Genomic DNA, 12,480 nt, shown 5'->3' with positions numbered 1-12,480 from the left:
TATGTAAATGGATAGAGATAGGGAAGCAAACACAAGATGTACGTGGTTTATCCAGATTGGCTACGTCCACGGAGTAGAGGAGTTCTCATTAATTGTGAAGGGTTTACACAAGTACATAGGTTCAAGTTCTCCTTTAGTGAGTAAAAGTGAATGATTTAGTACAAATGACATTATGAAATATTTTGAGAGAATAATCTCTATTTATAGAAGAGAGTTTCTAGTTTCATTCTGACATTGACATGTGTCGTGCTGTCATTGGCTTCTGATGTTGACACGTGTCGTGCTATGATTGGCTTCTGATGTCGACACGTGTCGCGCTGTGATTGGCCCCTTGGTTGGAGGGAAACTCTTCTGGGTCCTAGACGGTATAACGTTAACCGGTGCTCAGTAATTTGGGGATTGGTCAAGTATGGTACAAACACGATGGTGCGAAAATTACCTTAACACACAAATTAAACCCTCTTGTTGTCAATTGTAGTAAAGAATGTAAGTAAGGATCGTTCTAGGCCGGGGATTATGAGGGATTGCTAAAACACTTGAAACTGACTTAAATATGTGAAAACAAACTTAAAAGCATGAAATTAAACTTACAAGACTCAAAACAAAGCCACAAGACTCAAAACAGATTATAGAGACTCAAAACTGCCTAAAAACAACTCTAAGGCAGTCTCTGCCACTAACACAAAGTTTGGACGAAAATTGATTTTATCTTGACTTAAAACACTTAAAAACACAATCTAAAACAAGTACGAACTAATAGACACTCTAAAGTAAAGGGGGATTTGGTTTTGGAGGAATTTAAGTAAAAACAAGTAACTAAAGACTTAAAACAGATTTTGGACGAATTTGGTGATTTGAATGGATGATGGGCTAGCTAGAAGGTCTTTCTCCACACATGACACAATTGCATATAAAACGATTTCCAGTTGCTTTTCAATAAACCATGAACCTCAACACCCCAGATTAATTAGGTACGCTTAAATTAATCCTCAGATTTTCCTAATTTCATTGAATTGGATGATTGCATACAACAACCCAAAGCATTCCCCACAAGTTCCCTACATGAATTGCATAATAAAGATTCAAGCAAGAATCATTAAGTTCTATGAAAATCATAAGCATTGACGAAACACTTGTAACTATGAATTGCATGAAACTTATGCCAAGAATTTACTTAACACGGTTGTGACGAACAACCTTTACTACTTATGAATATAAGTTCATAACAATTAGGTGAAACTCCCTTATATCCTAGCATCATATTTATGCATGGAAATTAAGCGTGCACTCTCAACCAACATACACAAATCAGTTTTAATTCAAATGGATAAGTAAATTGAATTCACAACTTATGAATCACAACTGAAAGTAATCAAATCATATTGCAAGCATGAACATGGTTTCGAATTCCCCCCTAGCTAAGGGGGGTTTAGTTTCTCATACTTACAAAGCAAAGATAAACAAATTTAGACATTGGAAACAAAAGAAAGAAAACACCTAAACGCTCCAACGATCCAAGTTGGACAGCAAGCACATCCAAGCACTTTCCTTCCCTTCCTTTGCTACGGCACAAGGTGTTGGTGAGTGTTTGAAGGTTTGTTTGTATGGAGGAATGGATGTGAGGATGAATGGAAGTGTTTGGATGAAGTGAATGATTATTTTGTGAAAACATGTTCATTTGAATAACATCTATAGCATGCATTTAACAATTAAAAGGCGGAATCATGCTTGCATGCATTCAAAAACAAAACATTACCCATGAAATTCAAAGCTTAGTAGATTGGTGAACCATGAATCAACTCAAAACAAAGTGAGTTGAAATTTATACCTTTGTAGATTCCTCTTTGCATAAGCAAAGGCTAATCACCCAAAGAGAGGGCCTTCATTCCTTGCATCTTAAATCTATGGATTTGGATGGAAGAATAAGTTTCTCCAAGTTCCCAAAATTGAGAACCTCTAAGTCTCTTCACCAAGGAGAGATTGGAGAAGAAATGAGTGACCTTGGAGTAGTGGGATTGCTAGATCCACCCTCCAAGGGGGCCGGCCTCCTAGAGAGAAAAGGAGAGACAAGTTCTCACCAATTTTCTCCAAAAGAACCATTTTTTTTAATTTTAGGCTATAAAGTTCTTTATATAGTCACTTCTATAAATAACCTAAAGAACCAAAAAACCCTAATTCAACACATATGGCTGGCCACATTAGGGATTTGGGCTTTTGGGCCTTTGTGAATCTTTATTCATTAAATTGTCATACAACTTAAGTCAATATGCTTGACGTTCGAAGCCCATTGGGCTTTAAGGTCCAAAACTATCCCGAGGTCTTTAACGAACTTATTCGTTTGATTAATTAACATATTAATTAATCCTTGGCATAAATAATTAAACCTTTTAATTATTCTTACTCATCTCCATTGTTTCTTCAATCTCCACCTTACACGGTGTATGATCCATTAGGTTCCTTTTAGCGAGGCAGTGGGCGATTAAAACTCTTTCAAATCGATTGTGAATTGAAACTTACTCTCAATTCTCCCTTTAGTGATTATACACGTTTAGGGCTTCCACAAACCATGAGTGACACCTAGCAGCATATCATGGTTACCCAAGCTAATCAGAAGAGGTGGAGAACCTATTCAGTTTAGGATTACAAATGCAATACGGTATTTCTCTAATACAATACTCTTGACCACATTGTTTGGTTTGATAGTTTATTCATGTCTACTATCCAATGTGATTCGTGTGCTTATATGATTACCTTGAATGTGATTTGGAATGCCTTCCTAAATCTCATTCATACTTTGGCCAAAGATTCTTAATCATATCATAGAGTATTCTCCCTCAAACGGTTTGAAGGTTAGAGATCCCTTGTTGCGCATTCACTTGCCTCCATGGCTAAGTAGCTTAACCCCAACGATGCCGTGGACACCCGCGGATGGGGTGACTTTGACATAATCAAAGATCAAGGACTTAACCACAAGACAACTGTGATGCCTCAGGTCAAATGACTACTTTGCATTATCCCAACCATGAGTTCTCATGTGACATGAATATGAGAACTCTTCGTTGATCGTGTTCAGTGAACTCATTCTCTATTGAGCACCTACGTACTTGTCTTGATGTCACACACACCAATGACTCGAGACTAGTCACTCTCCCTGAGAGAAGACACAGCACGTACTGATCTTAACAGAATGTCAATGCCCAATTGGCAATCCTATGATCAGGAACGTTTAGGATGTGTCTACGAAAGAATGGTCTCATGAATCTAACTTCTTTAGATCGTATTCTCCCAATCACATATTCCTTGGACTTATCGTTTAAGCATATAACATTTATATGAGACGGCTTAAAACAATAATCTATGCCCTTGATATTAAACTAGATTAGTTAAACTTGTGAAATGTCCGTAAAGTATCATCATATGATTGGTTTTAGGGCACATTTCCAACATGAAGGTTGTAAGATGTGAATGTAGTGTCTTTGGATAGATCTCCCCCAAATTATGGTGAAGGGTGGATGTATTTATAGGCTAGGGAGAGGAATGTATGGAGTTGTAATGTGTGGATGTAATGGGTGTAGTGGGTGAGTGTTGTGGTAATGAGTGGATGTAATGGGTGTAGTGGGTGGATGTTTGGTAATGAGTGGATGTAATGGGTGTAGTGGATGAGTGTTTGGTAATGAATGGATGTAATGGGTGTAGTGGGTGAGTGTTGTGGTAATGAGTGGATGTAATAGGTGTAGTGGGTGAGTGTTATGGTAATGAGTGGATGTAATGGGTGTAGTGGGTGGATGTTTGGTAATGAGTGGATGTAATGGGTGTAGTGGATGAGTGTTTGGTAATGAGTGGATGTAATGGGTGTAGTGGGTGAGTGTTGTGGTAATGAGTGGATGTAATGGGTGTAGTGGATGGATGTTTGGAGTTGTAGGTTAACACACTTGCACACACACATGCTGATTTTTAGCCTTCAAATCTTCAAAAACGTCCATCCTCATGTCTCCATGCTTGCACTATCCAATCTTGGCCCAAAAATGCTCCAAAATGCTCCAAATAGCACTTTGTTGCTAACTTTGTTATTTTAACCTACAAACACACGAAAATATCTTAAAGTACTAAAATAACTAGAATTAAACTAAGTAAAGGCCAAGAAACAAGCTAACTAAGTTGCATAAATATGCTCCTATCAAATTCCCCCACACTTAGCTTTTGCTAGTCCTTGAGCAAAACAAAAGAAACAAAACAAAACAAAACAAACAAAACAAACAAAACACAACCTAACCTTCCAACATTTGCCTCAGGGACTTTCAATGAAACATGACATGCCAAAGATCACCACTTACATAGATTTAAGCATTCCTTACCCTCGAGCATACTTAATCATAGTCACCATTCACTAGCTCACATTTAATCAATTAAAACAGCATTTTGAATATAGTAACATGCCTTAGAGAATTTCCTCAATTCCTTACTAGATACACTCTTATTTTCACATAAGAATTTCTGACTACACTCCCTATACTAGGTATATGTGAGAAGATTGATGAAACATGAAAACTAGTACTCACACATGTTTTTCAACAAAGAAGCAATTTCTGGAATTATTAATTCATGTATATATATGATCTCATAAACGGAATGCTACTACTTAGATGCGAGAACTAGTGACACCATATGCTCATATCAATTTCAAACTCCACATATTGAAACACACAACACTCAAGATTGAAGTTAAGGGTTGTAACAGGGTTTGGGGGTAATGGCTAACAAAGAAAGGATAGGAATAACAAACGTTCTTAAAGCGATAGCAAGCAAAGTAATGGAATCGACACTTGGAATTTACTTTAGAATGCAAAAATCAACTTTTAAACACAAAGGGAAGATTCATGCAACACTTAGGGTCGAATTCAATGCTTTGGACCCTTTCTTCAACAAACAAAACTTCAGAGCTCTTTCTCATAAATTTTTCAACTCTTTTCACAACTTTTCTTCTTTTCATTCTATTTTCCACGAATTTTTCTTTTTCTTTTCCTTTTCTACCCGTGCCTTATGAAGGACTTTGGCACACACACACACAAAAATCACTTCCCCCACACTTGTTTTTCTGCAAGAGTTCAACAAAAGGAATTCCTTCTAAATTATGCTTTACTATGCTTCAAGAACAAGGGTATGGATGGTCCTAATCTAGGCTAGGTGAGGATAGTGTGGGTAACAAAGAACATAGGCAACACAAGGCTCAACGGGGTTAAACTTAAACACATAATGAAATAGGGGCACGGCAATTTGGCTTTGGTGGTCACTACACAACTTCATCTTGAATATGTGTTATGCAAATCAATAGCATGCTTTGAATGAAATAGGCATGAGTTCTAGCATTTGGAACTAAATGATGAAACGCCTTCTAAGTAGCAACCAAGCAAAGAATAATGAGATCATGCAACGACTTTTAGAAAACAATGGTGCACAGATTATTAACTCTCCAAATAAACGTTTAGGCTTAAGTCTCACAAGGTTGTAGCGTTCATTTGAGTTCCTTCCTTTAAGCATGTTACAAAAACTGATTTTTCCTTTATGATTGCATGTGAATTCATAATTTATAACCATAACCAAGCATACATCAAAGAGTAAATCAAATTTTCATCCATGTTTTTAACTCTCTTTAACAGTAAAAAATAACTCTTTTTGGGTTTTTCAAATTTTTATGAGATTTTCGGATTTTTATGTTAAAACACACTAAAACACTCCAAAACACCTTAAAAACACTTAAAAACATCAAGGAACAACACTTAGAAGTAATGGATAATAAACTCCCACGAATTTCATGCAAAACAACTTGGTTACCCCCCCCCCCCACACTTAAATCAAACATTGTCCTCAACATTTCAAGCATAAACTCACACACAAAAAACAAGCAGACAAACAAACAACGAATAAACATGACAAGTATGGCAAAGTAAAAACCAGACAGAGTAGAGTTTAAGAACGCAAATCTGATTTTGGAGATAGATGATCTTGTTGTATTTCCACAGCTTTAATCTTGAACTAGTTTGGAATTCTGAGCAAGGAATATGAGAGTTCCTTGGTTTCAAATTAGACTCCTTCTGCTGGGTTGATTTAATTGTGCAGTCTGCATTCTTCTCTGCTTGTTTCTTCTGCACGGCAAGCAGGCACGAGGTAGAGGCGTTGGTCTGTTTCTTTCTTCAATCTTTCCAAGTGCCCACCTCTTGCTTTCTTTCTCCTTGTCCCTAGTTGAGGATGAATTGGCAAATTGTCTCCACATGCTTCAAGGTATCATTTTCACTTCCCTTGTCTGTTCCCCAGGCAGATGTGGTAGACGAAGAGGAAGCATAAAATGATGAAGATGAGTACTCGAGAGCAAGGCTAGGTAGGCAATTAGGAAAGGGTTCCAGGCAGTCGGTTCCAGATCGGAAGATTGATACCAAGTGCTGGCTGATTGCTCTCTTTCTCCTTGTCCCAAAACAACGACAAGGAGAAGGACATGGAGAAAGCATGATATGAGATACTCTTGCTTTCAACCTTCATGATATGAAATACTTTTGCTTTGGATGAGTTGTTTGCAGAGGTACCCCAAGGAATAAGGAACACTGAGTGACTCGAAAGGGTTTGTTGGAAAGGCATTCTCGGAGAAGAAGAAGGGTTATGTATGTCTGCCTTGCAATGGAGGGTGAAGGGTGACATTTATAGGAATTAATAACCGGTACTATTCTTTCACTCTTGTCAGCAACCGTTGGATGATTTAATAGTAAACTTCACGTGCTTTCTACTTCACAAGAGATCTTCGACAGATTGCCCGTAATTTCCGCAAGGCTGAGTGTGCATGTGGTTGGCGCTAACACGTCTGGAAAAGCAAGTGCCTCTTCGATATCTGGAATCGGCGCTTCGACAAACTGCCAGTGATTTCCGTAAAGCTAACTCTGCATGTGACAAATGTTGACTCGTCTGGAAAAACGCTTCGACAAACTGCCCGTGATTTTTGCAAAGCTGACTCTACATGTGACAGATGTTGACACGTCTCGAAAAGTAGATGGTTGGAATCGGCGCTTCGACAAACTACTCGTGATTTTCGTAAAGCTTACTTTGCATGTGACAGATGCTGACACGTCTAGAAAAGCAGATGCCTCTCCGATATCTGGAATTGCCTCTTCGATCTCTGAAATCCAGTTGAGTACAGAGGTTGCATGTGACAAGTGCGGACAAATCTGGAAAAGAAGATTGGCCATGGTTTCTAAGCAAGCCCAGCTTTTGAGAAAGCTAGCGCCTCTTTGATTTTTAAGTTGGCCTCTTCGATTTCTGAGCTCACCTCCTCGATCTCTGAAATCCCATCGAGTGCTGATTTTTATAGAGGTACGCAGGACGTTCAAAGCACACTTGAATTTATGCCTGTAGAAACTCCCTTCTTGCACTTCTACGATCTCGACTTGTCCGACCTCTTCTTTCTTTAACACCTCTGAAGATGTCTGGCCCCTCCGACCGTCGTTTTGACTTGAACCTTGGTGAAGAGGCAGTCTCGCCTTCTCCAGACAACATATGGCGCCCATCCTTCATATCCCCTCTAGTCCCCTTACCGTTGGGGATTTGGTGATGAAGAATGATATGACAGCTGCGGTGGTGGCCAGGAACCTTGTCACTCCCAAAGATAACAGACTACTTACCAAACGGTCTGATGAGTTGGCTGTTAAGGATTTTCTGGCTCTCAGTGTGCAGTGTGCAGGTTCCGTGTCTAATATGGCCCAACGCCTATTTGCCCGAACCCGTCAAGTTGAATCATTGGCGGCTGAAGTGATGAGTCTCAAGCAGGAGATTAGAGGGCTTAAGCATGAGAATAAACAGTTGCATAGGCTCGCACATAACTATGCTACAAACATGAAGAGGAAGATTGACCAGATGCAGGAATCTGATGGTCAGATTTTACTTGATCATCAGAGGTTTGTGGGTTTGTTCCAACAGCATTTGCCTTCGTCTTCTGGGGCTGTACCGCGTAATGAAGCTCCAAATGATCAACCTCCGATGCCTCCTCCTTCTGGGGCTCCGCCGACTGCTGAGGCTCCGCCGACTACTGAGACTTCCCCTAAGCAGTCTTTGTGACGGTTCTCTCTTGTATTTATCTGCTTAATGTTCCTTTCTTTTTTATGAATGTAAAAATACCTTGCATAACTGTCAGTGTTTCAAAAATAAACCCACATTAAAAACAATTAAACAAGCAACAAATAAAAATGACAATCATGGCAAAATAAAACTACAGAAAATGAAAGGTTTTTAGAAACGCAAAACTGATTGTGGAGCAATTCAAAAATCTTCCTTATTTGAATACATGGGTTGCCTCCCAATAAGTGCTTGCTTTAACGTCTTGCAGCCGGACGATACCTCCAGTCACACTCCTCTAGGTCCCATGGCATGGAAATGATCTTCAAATGGAAGGTGATACTTGAAGTGATCGGGCAATGGTGTAAATTCTAGTGTGGGTGCCTAAATCATCAAAATCAGCAAGTTAGTGGAAAACGTATGTAAAATTGGAGAAGATGACTTACTTGCTTTGTCCGACAAGAACTCAATGACAAACACCACTTCTTTGAAAGTTTCAGGGATATTGGACTTGGCCAGATTGAATGTGATGGTTGGGACTTGACCCGTGTCATAAAATTCAACTTCTTTAGGAATGCTTGTCTCAATCACATCCTCTTTGATGCATTCTACATCTTCTCTAGCCACTACTTTCTCTTGAATCATTCTTCTTGGTGTACAAGGTCCTTTGAACATTTCAACACAATCTGGAACTTGATTTGTTGCACCAAGAATTGGAATATCATTTTGCACCTTTATGAAGGCTTCCACGATGTTTTTTTTACTCTCTTCTTTCTTGGGAATCAAAAACCTACGAGGAAAAGGGACGTTCGGAGGAATAACATTATAATGAAATGAAATTGGGACGTCCTTACTTGTGGTGGGTGGTTTAGAGGGCTTAGGGGGTTGCGGCAAGGGTTTTTCTACCCTTTCCGTGTGTATGTCTTCTTCCTCCTCCTCAATCAGCAGCTCCTCATCCACTTCTAGGCTATGTTTGGATGTTTTTAGGTTAGCTCCAACCTCCATAGCACTTCCCAAAGTGATAGCATCATGGATTTCAAAATCTTCCTTCGAATTTTCAATAGTTGAGTTGGGGAGTTCACTTTTCTCTTGAATTTATGCCATGAACTCCATAATCTGCCCAGTTTGCTTCTCCAATTCACCCGTCTTCTTGGCTTGATTTTGCATCTCTTTGTTTTGATTTTCTACTTCCTGGTTCAAAGAGGTGAGTAACTTATTAAACATATCATTATCTAAAGACGTACCTGAATTGAATTGGGCAGATTGTTGTGGTGGCTGTGATGGTTCATATGGCCAGTGATAGAACTCCTCCGATGGCGGCAAATATTCTTCTTGTTGTGAGCCCTGCACCAAAGAGTTTAATTCATTAAGAATTTGATTGTAATCTATTGATGAATTTGAGTTTGATTGGGCATATTGTATATGAGGTTATAGTGGCTGCATAGGTCTTGAATAGAACTCCTCATATGGCTGCCAATATGCTTCGTGTTGAACTTGTTGAGCTTCCCACCACATAGAGTTTGAATGATCACTCCAATCTCTTTGTGGATATTGATTGGCTTGATATCCTTGCTTATAAGACGCACCAAATGTAGGGACACTTTGCATTGTGGTCCTTTCACCATATTGTGACAATTGAGAAGTAAGTTTCGCCAATTGAGCTTGAATGGTAGCAAAACCCATGTCTTACTTCTCTAGTACTTGAAATCAAGGAAACAAAACTAAATTAAATATCATAAGTAAAAATAAAAGACACAAATAGAAACAAAGTCAGTAACTAAAACAAAAAACATGAAAAAGAAACAACGGGGGATTAGCAAAGTTGCTAATCCCCGGCAACGGCGCCAAAAATTTGGTGCGAAAATTACCTTAACACACAAATTAAACCCTCTTGTTGTCAATTGTAGTAAAGAATGTAAGTAGGGATCGTTCTAGGCCGGGGATTAGGAGGGATTGCTAAAACACTTGAAACTGACTTAAATATGTGAAAACAAACTTAAAAGCATGAAATTAAACTTACAAGACTCAAAACAAAGCCACAAGACTCAAAACAGATTATAGAGACTCAAAACTGCCTAAAAACAACTCTAAGACAGTTTCTGCCACTAACACAAAGTTTGGACCAAAATTGATTTTATCTTGACTTAAAACACTTAAAAACACAATCTAAAACAAGTACTAACTAATAGACACTCTAAAGTAAAGGGGGATTTGGTTTTGGATGAATTTAAGTAAAAACAAGTAACTAAAGACTTAAAACAAATTTTGGACGAATTTGGTGATTTGAATGGATGATGGGCTAGCTAGAAGGTCTTTCTCCACACATGACACACTTGCATATAAAACGATTTCCAGTTGCTTTTCAATAAACCATGAACCTCAACACCCCAGATTAATTAGGTACGCTTAAATTAATCCTCAGATTTGCCTAATTTCATTGAATTGGATGATTGCATACAACAACCCAAAGCATTCCCAACAAGTTCCCTACATGAATTGCATAATAGAGATACAAGCAAGAATCATTAAGTTCTATGAAAATCATAAGCATTGACGAAACACTTGTAACTATGAATTGCATGAAACTTAGGCCAAGAATTTACTTAACACGGTTGTAATGAACAACCTTTACTACTTGTGAATATAAGTTCATAACGATTAGGTGAAACTCCCTTATATCCTAGCATCATATTTATGCATGGAAATTAAGCATGCACTCTCAACCAACATACACAAATCAGTTTTAATTCAAATGGATAAGTAAATTGAATTCACAACTTATGAATCACAACTGAAAGTAATCAAATCATATTGCAAGCATGAACATGGTTTTGAATTCCCCCTAGCTAAGGGGAGTTTAGTTTCTCATACTTACAAAGCAAAGATAAACAAATTTAGACATTGAAAACAAAAGAAAGAAAACACCTAAATGCTCCAACGATCCAAGTTGGACAGCAAGCACATCCAAGCACTTTCCTTCCCTTCCTTTGCTACGACACAAGGTGTTGGTGAGTGTTTGAAGGTTTGTTTGTATGGAGGAATGGATGTGAGAATGAATGGAAGTGTTTGGATGAAGGTTGTAAGATGTGAATGTAGTGTCTTTGGATAGATCTCCCCCAAATTATGGTGAAGGGTGGATGTATTTATAGGCTAGGGAGAGGAGTGTATGGAGTTGTAATGAGTGGATGTAATGGGTGTAGTGGGCGAGTGTTGTGGTAATGAGTGGATGTAATCGGTGTAGTGGGTGGATGTTTGGTAATGAGTGGATGTAATGGGTGTAGTGGATGAGTGGATGTAATGGGTGTAGTGGATGAGTGTTTGGTAATGAGTGGATGTAATGGGTGTAGTGGATGAGTGTTTGGTAATGAATGGATGTAATGGGTGTAGTGGGTGAGTGTTGTGGTAATGAGTGGATGTAATGGGTGTAGTGGATGAGTGTTTGGTAATGAGTGGATGTAATGGGTGTAGTGGGTGAGTGTTGTGGTAATGAGTGGATGTAATGGGTGTAGTGGATGAATGTTTGGAGTTGTAGGTCAACACACTTGCACACACACATGCTGATTTTTAGCCTTCAAATCTTCAAAAAAGTCCATTCTCATGTCTCCATGCTTGCACTATCCAATCTTGGCCCAAAAATGCTCCAAAATGCTCCAAATAGCACTTTGTTGCTAACTTTGTTATTTGAACCTACAAACACACGAAAATATCTTAAAGTACTAAAATAACTAGAATTAAACTAAGTAAATGCCAAGAAACAAGCTAACTAAGTTGCATAAATATACTCCTATCACACGACTGATTAGTCTCTGCAATGTTATCTATAAGATCATCTCCAAGGTTCTTGCACTGCGTATCAAAAAATCTTGCCCTTTGTCATCTCAAAATAACAAAGTGCCTTTGTTCCTAATAGAATGATCTTGGATAATGCCCTTGCTACCTTCAAAACGATCCATTGTCTGAAGTGAACTAAGGTTTATTACCATGTCGAGCGGACATACTTGGAAAGAATGCTGCTAACGATAGATTTCCCAGTTCGATTTGTGACTTTGGTTATCAATTGAGTTACCTCGGTATCATACTTTTTCCTTTTAAATGGCAAGCCACGTGGTGAGATTAACCCATCCCAAGGCATTACGTAAGGGGATCCCATATCCCCTTAATTGTTCTTAATTGTTTCGGAAGGATTCTCATCTATTTTACAAATGGCAAAAAAGAGTTTTTTGGTTAATGGTATATCCATTACTGCAGGGGCTCCATCTATTAATCATCTTTTCTTTGCAAATGATAGTCTCCTTTTCTGTGATGCTACCTCAACGGAGGTAGGTGAATTAAAGAGAATTTTCCAGGTTTATGAAGACGCTTAAAGACAACGGATCAACTTTGCTG

At 38.6% G+C, this 12,480-nt stretch overlaps 1 long non-coding RNA gene across 1 annotated transcript; it reads left to right on the top strand.

Moving 5' to 3' along the window:
• The first annotated feature begins 1,239 nt into the window (after window positions 1-1,239).
• Window positions 1,240-11,499, top strand: LOC126607626 (uncharacterized). Its single transcript, XR_007617677.1, has 3 exons — window positions 1,240-1,594; window positions 11,117-11,303; window positions 11,450-11,499. It is a non-coding gene; the product is annotated as an uncharacterized LOC126607626 (long non-coding RNA).
• The last annotated feature ends 981 nt before the right edge of the window (window positions 11,500-12,480 follow it).

The sequence above is a fragment of the Malus sylvestris genome, chromosome 16, assembly GCF_916048215.2.
Source record: "Malus sylvestris chromosome 16, drMalSylv7.2, whole genome shotgun sequence".
Classification (NCBI taxonomy): domain Eukaryota; kingdom Viridiplantae; phylum Streptophyta; class Magnoliopsida; order Rosales; family Rosaceae; genus Malus; species Malus sylvestris.
The sequence above is the reverse complement of the archived record's forward strand: the minus strand, read 5'-3'. Positions and strand labels throughout refer to the sequence as shown.